This window comes from Hordeum vulgare, chromosome 3H (assembly GCF_904849725.1).
Source record: "Hordeum vulgare subsp. vulgare chromosome 3H, MorexV3_pseudomolecules_assembly, whole genome shotgun sequence".
Classification (NCBI taxonomy): domain Eukaryota; kingdom Viridiplantae; phylum Streptophyta; class Magnoliopsida; order Poales; family Poaceae; genus Hordeum; species Hordeum vulgare.
This window is the reverse complement of record NC_058520.1, coordinates 504,595,048-504,604,983: the sequence shown is the minus strand read 5'-3', so window position 1 is coordinate 504,604,983 and position 9,936 is coordinate 504,595,048. Positions and strand designations below refer to the sequence as shown.

The following is a 9,936-nucleotide window of genomic DNA, read 5'->3' as shown; positions in this document are numbered from 1 at the left end:
TGTGTATGTTTTGATAGGGGTTTCAACCCTATGTGTACGGGGATATGATGTCCTTGTTGTTCAAAAACTTGTATTTTGACTAGAGGTTTCATCCCATGATGTTACCATGCAGGGGCATGCGCCCCTTATGGAGTATTTGTTAGTGTGATGGGTAACATCGTGGTGATAATCTCAAATTTAAAGGAGGTGAGCAGAACATTCAATTGCACAGAACCTTCGGTTTACATCTGAAATCACAAATGCAAGTAGACAAACAAAAAGCAAAAACTGAACAGTAATGCGATGCGGGGCATAACTCGGCCTGGCCTAGATCACATTTCGGCCCATACAAGCTCTTTGCTGGGCCACGCTTGCAGGAAGCCCAGAACAGGCCGAGCAACGTGGCTCGCGCGCTCCACCCCGTGCCTCTTAGGGAAAACTGAGGCGGGAGGCGAGGAATCGGAGAGAAGGAAACTGAGGCGGGAGGCGAGGAATCGGAGAGAAGGAAACTGAGGCGGGAGGCGAGGAATCGGAGAGAAGGAAACTGAGGCGGGAGGCGGGAGGCGAGGCGGTTGGCGACGGATCGGAGAGACTCTCGCCGGCGCACGGGTCAGTGGCCTCCGTCCATCTCCTCGTCGGATCCTCTCTCTCCGGCCATCTTCCCCACCCCGCGCCGCTGTCATCTCGTCCTCCCCCCTCTCTCCTGGACCCGGGCCGCCCCCATACCCACGCAAACCCCCCATCGCCCCTCATCGCGGCGTCAGCGGGCTGCTCGGCGCCGCCGTCGTCCCGGGCCTCCGCCGCCTGCTCCTCCCCATCTCCCAGATCGCCCCCGCCTAGCACGGGTCCAAGCTCCCGCCCCGCTACCCCCATCTGTGCGACTAGGATGCGACCAGGCGTCCATGGCGGGCTGCTCGGCGCCGACGTCGTGTCACACCTCTGCCGCCTGCTACCTCCCCACCCCCTCCCTTTCCTGTGACCTAGGACATGTCCCCGTCTCCTCCTCCCGAGCTCCATCTCCACCCCTTCTCCATTCGAGCAGGACCTGTCCCCGTCTACTCCTCCCGAGCCCATCTCGACCCCCTCTAGGCCTGGACGGAACGAGCGGGCTTTTGGGCCCGCTCGTGGCCCGTTCAGGACCGGACCGCACGGTCCAGGACCGGTAGGAAAACTGGTCGGTCCGGGCTGCGATATTGGGCCCGAAAAAATGTCGGTCCGGTCCGGTCTTTCACCGAGCCGCTCGGTCGGACCGAGGGATCGCAGTCACGGCCGCCGCCGTTCCTCGTCGTTGCGGACACCGGCAGCCCCTGGGCGAAGCACCATGTTCCCGAGCTTCCCCATTCCTTCCTTCTTCTCCTCCCCGAGCGCCGCAACTTCTTGCCGCCAGTGTCCCTGAGTGCCGCCACCATTCAGTTTCGTCAGTCAGATTCAGAAAATTCAGTTCATCTCCACCGTGTCCCCGAGCTTGCCATGATTTTCGGATCATGGGAGAAACGTCGGTCGTGATTTTCTCGTCCAACAAACAAGGCAAGTATTGTTTTGTAAGGTGCTAGATTTAATGTCGTGCCCTGTGCAGTGGGGAGGCCATTCGGGAAAAAGAGAAGAAGCGGAAGATGCCGGAGCATCGTGCAAACGGCGAGAGCTCGGCGTCGGGATACCCCTCTTTCCGGCAGTCCTTGGGTGAAGCGCCATGTCTCCCAGCCTGCCGCTGCTAGCCGTCGCTGTAGTGCGTGCACCACAGCTGCTCTGGAGTTCTCGACCAGGTGAAAAACAGAAAAGCAGTTCGCGCGACAAGGTGTTCGATCGCCGGAAAAACTTCTGTGTTTATCTCACTCCCCTCTGGTCGTGTCTCCGACGATCACCATCCACTCGCGATTCCATTTTTGCGCTGAGTTCGCCGCCTTCCGTTCCTCCCTGAGTTCGCGCGACAGGTGAGCTCGGTCCACACGAGCCGGAAAAGCTTGACCGAGCTAGCAGCAATTCGGTCCGGTCTTGACAAATGAGACCGCTGGCCAGGTCGGTCCGGTCCGGACCGGACCGGCGGCGGCCGGTCCAAACGTCGGACCGGACCGGGACCGGACCGGACAGGACCGTGTCCAGGCTGAACCCCCTCCACATTCGAGCAGCTCGACATGAACCTGATCCTCTGCTGTTTTTTTTTTTGGCAGGTTGAGCTGCTCTTCTGTCCGAGATTGTGGTGTTTTACTTCTGTCTGTAGTGGCGTTCTTCTCCCAGGTTGAAGGTAATTTTTGATCCAAACTTGTGCACATTTTTTACTGCCATGCCGTACATGTTTATTGTGTGCACATCTTACAAGTAGATAATTGCAAGCTAGCAAAATCACGTTAGATTAGACTTGGTTTCCTGCATAGATGCTGAAAATAAAAGAAGGAAGAGGAGAAGAATTGTGTTGACGGAATTGTATTTGAATCATGTATTCTTGCCCTAGCATAGAACTTAGGCAGCTTTAATGTCGATGAGCAAAGGACTAATCTGAGGAAGTATTTGCTCAAAGAGATGTTGATCGTTTCGAAATGTCTTGCTATGATGCATTGTGTTTAACTAAGCGGAACTTGGATGACTTGTGCACCATGTTGCGTGAAAAGTTTGTACTCTGTAACAGTGTATATTACCGTCGAAGAAAAGATTGCTATGTTGTTGTTGGTAGTCGGAATATGGTCTCAAAATGAGGTTTCTGTGTGGCACTTATAAGCGATCTTTAGAGATTATTAGTCGGTACTCTTCTGATGTCTTAACAGCCATTCTGTTCACAAATATGATGCTTGTTTTTGCTGCTTTTAGTACCTCTCTATGACCTCTAATACTAATGATATGACTGGATAACTAAACTGGTGTTGGGTTGGGATGAATTCTGGTCATAGTTCAATTTCTATTGTTAACGCACTAACCTTATTTGCATCATGTGCTTCCTTTTTATTAAGTTTCTTATAAAATGATGATTCTTGTAGATCAAGGTCCAACTTGGTGTTTGTATCTAGCATATATTTTTTAGCAGAGTATCTAGCATATTGGAAAGTACATGCCTCCAGTATATGGTATATAATCAGCTAGATGGTATTTCTAACTTTAGTAGTGGCCAATATATATTGTTCTTAGTCATACTCCTTTCTATGTACAAATATGTAATTATTAAAAAAACAGGTTAAATTCTATGGAATCGCTCTGTAGAAAAATATGTAGTTTGCATTGGAGTATTTTAGGTGGTATATATGATGTAGCTAGTTAACACAAATGTTCAGGTGGGCCCCGTTGTCTGCTAAAAAAGATGCAGGGATAGCTAACGTGGTTTGTAGGAGTTTTTGAGTTATCTTATTTGTTCTCTTTTGGTAATTTTTTGCATTATATAGTCCTTCTTTATTTTATATTTTAGCTAACTTTAGCTCGGTTTTGTTTATTGAAGGGCATGGAGTGGCTGGACATTTTGGGTATGTCAGAAAATAACTTGTTCATTGTAAGTTCTTACCATCTGTTTGTTCTTACACGTTTTTATACGTTATTTCAGTTCTTGTTGCTGCAGTTATCACCACGGTGCCATCCCTGTAAGTTTCTACCCTTTGACTACAAAGTGACATCTAGCTTGTGCCACTAAATAAAGTATCATGTTAGAATTTCTGGATAGGGTCATTCTTATTTATTTTGTACTATACTTCCAAAAGTCAGTCCTAACACTTCACCTTTTTCTTTATGTCTGAAAAGGAATCGACGGAATATCTATATCATATTATCGGGATACTGGTGTTGAGTTTATTATCATATTATGTACAAATTGATGGACAATATTTTTGTATTATCTGGAACGTGATGGATGTTGTCATACTATCTGGAACTACATGGATGTTGTCGTGGAATCAAGAATGCATATGCTCTTTATTTGATGCATTAGCGTGTTAGAAGTTCCGTCACGGATGCACGAACACGAATGTTATTTCGTTGGTTTCAACTTTCAAGCGCATGGACGCAATTTTTAGGATACTATTTTTTGGCCATACCGAACCTAGGAGGTAATGTTATGTTTACCTAACATATTTTGGATTTTATTTATTATGACTTTCTACCTACATTTATACTTACATGTGAACTTGTGGAAAGGGTTCAATGGAATATCTACATCGTTTATCTGGAACTGATGGGCATTATTGTCATATTATCTGGAACTTGATGGACATCGTCATGGAATAAAAAAAATCTTCTATATTACTTGTTGTTTTAGCATGCTACAAATTTCATTACGGATGCATGAAGACGATTCTATTTCGTTGTTTCAAGCATGCGTATGAAATTTTTAGTTTGCTATTTTTTCAAAGTACCACCCGGGAGGCAATGATAAGTATACCACCTTTTCTTCTGTTCTCATTTGGTATTGATTTGCAACTATATATACACTTACATGTGGCCCATATTTTTTGACAGGGGGAGGCCATGGAGAATGATACAGGCAGCAAATGCAGATGACAACTTGCTAGTATTGCCACTTCTGCAGGTGCCGGAGGTTGACTTGCCTCTCGCTAGGAGACTCCAGTCTTGGCAATTTTCTATTCTTCTTCACAGTTTCACGGTACTGTGGTGCATTTGGAAGGACGATCAGACAACTAGTGCTAGGTATTTTGGTCCGGCATTTCTTCTCGTTTGAAGCATCGCTCTGCTAGGATTCTGGCTGCGATGCTACCCTATTACTGAGGTATGAGTAGTATAGTCGATGCATATATGTTCTTTGGGTCAAGGAGGCTATCAATTAATAACAATTCATGCAGGATGTATTTGCTACTGGGCTTACTATTTGCATAGGCTGTTGGCTCTTTCTTCTGCTAATATTCACAGAGATGATTTGCAACAAGATTACCAATATTAGCATCACTCTGGAGATCTTGCTCATAGCTTTTACTGTGTGCATGCATGTGCTACGGTTTGCGGCTCAGGTTTGACAACTCTTTTATGCTTTTTGGTTTGAAGGTCCAGTTTGATCAGCTTTTATATTACTTATAGTTGTTATAAGTTCCGTTAAACTCTTATGCTTTCATGTGGTTATAAGAAAAAGGTGAAAAGTGACTTTATGACACAAGTGTTTTCTGCTATTTAGGATTTGTTTGTATTAAACTGGGTACGCCTTATCATTGCTGCTCTGGGGTGTATTCCTGGAGCCGTAACACTTCTTAGACTTCATGAACTTTTCTCCAAACCTCCTGTTGTGTTGGTAGATCTTATTATAGAAGGCCACATATTGTTCAAGGTACTGGAATTTTCTTTTCTGTTAAAAACACATGCTCTGGATTTTGTTTTCTTTTGTATGGGAGTTTTATTTTAATATGCGCATTTTCAGACAGCCACTATCATCAATTCATTGTTCAGACTGCTTGATGTGATTTTCATAAGTATTGCTGCAACTAGAGTGAATGCCAATTACTTGCAAGGGAGACTGCAGGAGTGTTTCCACTGAGACAGGGTAAGTTTGTTTCGCATTTCACACTTGTAGTTGATTTTGTGTCAGGATTTGGTGTAGGCCCATTGTTGGTTCTAGATCTTAGGGAAGCATGTTATAAACTTTGTACTAAATCAGCGACAGTTAATATGGATCGGACGGGGTATTGGTTTTGCGATTCCAGTCGATTTACCGATGCCAGTGTTTGGTCTAGTTGGATGCTGGTATCATGGTGGAATGAGGGCGGATTATATGAGGGTGTGATTTTTTGACATTGTGCAATTCTGTAGCTTAGGCGATCAGCAAGGATTAGCTTGTGCCCGGAAGTTCCTCTCTACCTATGTAACTTGTGGGTTTCTCTCTGTAAATTTTTGGGAAATCGTTAATTGCGTGGAGAAGAATCTAAATATTGTCTCCTTGACTCCCCACAACCGGGCAATCACAGCAATTTTATGATTCATTTATCCTGCTTTTGGGTGAGGATTCTTTAGTTGGCATCAAATTAAGCGAAAAGGTTGCATGTTTTATCTGAAACTATCGTTTAGTTTTGGGTGAGGATTAGCTTGTGCCCGGAATCCCCACCACAGGCCACCTCAACCTAGGATTAGCTTGTGATTTTTGTTAGGTGTTAGCTATTATCTTTTCTTGCGGTACCCAGTGCTATCATCCGGCCAAACTAGATGTGGATGTAGGTTGCTTATCACCTTGGTTACTTTTATTGGTCAAAGAATCACATCACTATTGTTAATACTGAAATGTGTGCACCAATAGGGATAACCTTTATCTCATAACTATTGTTATTAGTCATATTTATATGCATAATCTAGCTGCAAATTGGAATAGTGAACTTGTTATAATGTATATATGTACAGGACACCTGATCACACACAATAGATAGGCTCTTTCAGGAGGAAGCCAGACTTCCTTCATGTAGTTAAGGTGACTGGGTGAAAAGTTCTGTACTTTCTCCAATTTTTTCTCTTAGGTTTGACTATTGACAATGGCACATTCATCATGTGAACGTCATATTTTTTTATTGAGAGTACATAATCATGATATAATTGTAATATTATTATTTTCTGTGCAATCCATAATGTTAATCAGTGCAAACTAAAAGGAGAACTAGATTATGCATAATTTACTTCATTACATGCTCCCCCCCTTCTTGTGCTTGTTGATATATTCTCTGCAGAAACTAAAACTACATTGATATTTTGTTTAGCGCTGGACATACCGATGTCAAATCTGAACTGTCTAGTTATATTGATATCTGCCATATGATTAGTTGCGAACATACTTGTCTTCCATTTAATTATATTTACTAGATAATTTGAAGTTTACAATGAATATTTTCTGCAGATTGTGTTGGCAAGGTTCATCAACTACGTTGTGATACCTGCATTGATCCCTTGGAGTTAGCTTGTTTGAAGGTATCTCGTATTCTAGCTATGCGTTTCATTTTTTATGTATTGATGTTAGTGCTTTATTTTCTGAACAAATTATAGTCAGATAGATTGGGACTGCTTCCGCTTGCTTACTCTCTATTGATACATAGCCTACTGATCTACTCCCTCCGTTCCTAAATATAAATCTTTTTAGAGATTTATTAGAAGACTACATACGGAACAAAATGAATGAATCTACATTTTAAAATATGTCTATATACATCCGATATGTAGTCTCCTAGTGGAACCTTTACAAAGACTTATATTTAGAATCGGAGGGAGTATCATAGAGGTTGTTCTTGTTGCTTAAATTTATCCATTCATTACTATTTGTCTGCAGTTAGAGCAACTCCAACGGGACGACCAATTTCGTCCGCCCACGTCCGTTGGGGTTGCCGCGGACAAAAACGCCAGCCCAACGTGCCGACCCATTTCCAAAATCCGCCCGCATCGCGTCCGTGCGGACCCATTTCCGGCCCAAAATTGCGCCAAAAATGCGTCTGCGCGGACGCGCCGTGCGTCCCTTGATGTCCGCCGCGGTCCCACTTGTCGACCGCCCAACCACCAGCCACGTCTTATTAAATGCCAGCACCTACCAAGGGACCCGCCTGGTAGTGTGTGGATGGTCCGCGTGCACGTCCTTTTTTATGGAATCGTGCGGTGGGGCCGGCCTCATCCACTTCCAACCCCCGTCCACATCTGGCCACGCGGTGCTCCCTCGCCGGTGACCAAGAACCCTAGCAAGCCCAAACCACCATGGGGTTTTTCAATGGCAAGGGGAGTGGGAAGCTGTCCGCCGGTGCGAGCTCTTCCTGCGGCTCGTCGGGCCGAGCTCTTTCGCCGCCGCCTGCTAGATGCGACTCCCCATCGGAGCGGCAGCGTCTGTACATACCAGTCCACCAGGCACGGTGGCACTGGCAGTACCGCCGGCCAGTGCAGTATCCGGATGTCAACCTGCCTCACGGCTGGCATCCGGATCCGCAGCGGATCCCTACTCCGGCAGTGCCATGCTCGGCGCGGGCGCACGCCGAAGAGGTTTGCTGGCGTCACGAGGCCCTCACTCCTGAGCAGCGGCAGATGTGTGCCTACTCGCCAGACTCCCCCAACTGGTTCGCGTTAGAGCACGAGGAGGAGCGCCGCCGGGCGCTGCTGGGCTGATGATGTCTAGGGCAGCGTGCGGGCGCAGACTTTTTTATGTTTTAATTAATGTTTAATTAGGTTTAAGTGGACTTTGGCCAGCGGTTGACCGGCCACTAATGTTTAATTATGTTTATTTCTCCGACGTGTTATTTTCTTTTCTATGCGGGCATATTTGGGTCTGCCTCCCGTTCGGCGCTTAAGCCGACCCATATGAAAATGCGGACGTGCACGTCCGCTTGACTGATCCAAACGGACGAAAAGCGGACAAAACACGCGTCCGTTTGGGTCGGCGAGTTGGAGTTGCTCTTAGCAGCCAACTGAGTATGATTCAGTGGTTCATAACTGCTTAATAATAACAGTGTATTGATCATCCTGATCCTGTGTGATGCCCAATGATCCTGCTTCTGACCGGGATCTTTCTCCCTGTAGATTGTTTCCAGTAGCCTACAGGGAGAGATATTTAGTACAATCGTATTTACCAAGTAAAACAGAAGTTCACAATGATCAGATATATCAGCCGTGTGCAATTGTTGACTAACAAAAACATTACTATTACAGTTGGTTGTAAATATTTATATTTATGAGATGTAACCATCTTGCTATAAGCATACTAATTTTCTTGAGTTGGGAAGGAGCATCATATTGTTTTTTCTTCCAGATAGGATGGATCATGGATGACATCAAGTTCCACCCCGTCGGGCATTCCACCAACACAACGAAATTTGTTCCTGATATTCGTTTACGGGTATCTGTACAGAGGTTCTCAATACCAAATGTATATATATGTCACAAAAAATTGTTACTCACAACCGTCCCTCTTGGCTTTTGAGGTATTGCCTTGGATGTGCAGAAAATACAGTCTTATCTGCTGGTGCAAAACTCATGTAAATCAGAACTGTGTCTGATTTCTAGAAAGCTACTACTGGATGTAATATTTGACAGCACCAGAGATATGATTGTTATAATGCTTTACCACTTCTACAGCTCGTGTTTTACCACTCTACAGATCACACCAACTGGACTGAATTATCTCACAATTTTTTTTTTTTGGAACATCATTCTTTGTAACTGTTGCACCTATTAGTTTTGCCGGTTTTGCTATTTTTCAGTTACTTGAATTTTTCTTTGGCTCTGTCACTTTTTTCAGTTCATCCTGAGCTCATTGGAGATACTATCTATCTTAGGGGGTAGCCATGACCCCATTATATATCTTAGAGGGAAGCCATAGCGGCATTATCTATGTTTTTCATTGATGGTGCTAACCACCGCGCCGGTGCTGGTCGTGCCGGCAGATAAACAGCCGATGCTGCTCTACATTGCGGCAACCAGCCATGTCGTTAGCATTGTCATGGCCGTTGAGTGCTCGGAGCCAGTCCAAGCCCAGGCGGTCCAACATCGGTCTACTACCTGAATGAGGTGTTGTTCGCCTCCAAACAAAACTACCCGCACTATGAGAAGATGTGCTACGGCGTGTTCCTGGCGGCCCAGAAGCTCAAGCCCTACTTCGAGGAACACTCGGTCACGGTGGTAAGCACCGCTCCCTTTGGGGAGATCATGGTCAACCGGGATGCGGCTGGCCGCATTGCCAAGTGGGCTCTCCAGCTGGCTGACCATGACATCACGTATGAGTCCCGCACCGCCGTCAATTCGCAAGCTTTGGCGGACTTCTTCGTCGATTGGGCAGAAACGGAGTACCTGCCACCGCCTCCCGACTCCATCCATTGGCGCATGCACTTCGACAGCTCAAAGATGCGCACCAGCCTCGGGGCCGGCATCGTTCTATCCTCCCCCAAAGGGGACCGGCTACAATATGTCCTGTAGATCCACTTCGCCACGTCAAAGAACGTGGCGGAGTATGAAGCGCTCACCCACGGCCTTCGGCTGGTCAGGGAATCGGCGTCCGAGGCATCCTCATCTTCGACGACTCCGACTTGG

The 9,936-nt window shown here is 45.9% G+C and overlaps 1 long non-coding RNA gene across 1 annotated transcript; it reads left to right on the top strand.

Annotated features, from left to right (window-relative positions):
- The first annotated feature begins 330 nt into the window (after positions 1 to 330).
- LOC123440313 lies at positions 331 to 8,980 on the top strand. The gene is made up of 11 exons (XR_006630308.1): positions 331 to 588; positions 2,148 to 2,221; positions 3,401 to 3,425; positions 3,503 to 3,539; positions 3,697 to 4,327; positions 4,411 to 4,678; positions 4,752 to 4,916; positions 5,078 to 5,227; positions 5,318 to 5,440; positions 6,776 to 6,846; positions 8,660 to 8,980. It is a non-coding gene; the product is annotated as an uncharacterized LOC123440313 (long non-coding RNA).
- Positions 8,981 to 9,936: the final 956 nt, after the last annotated feature.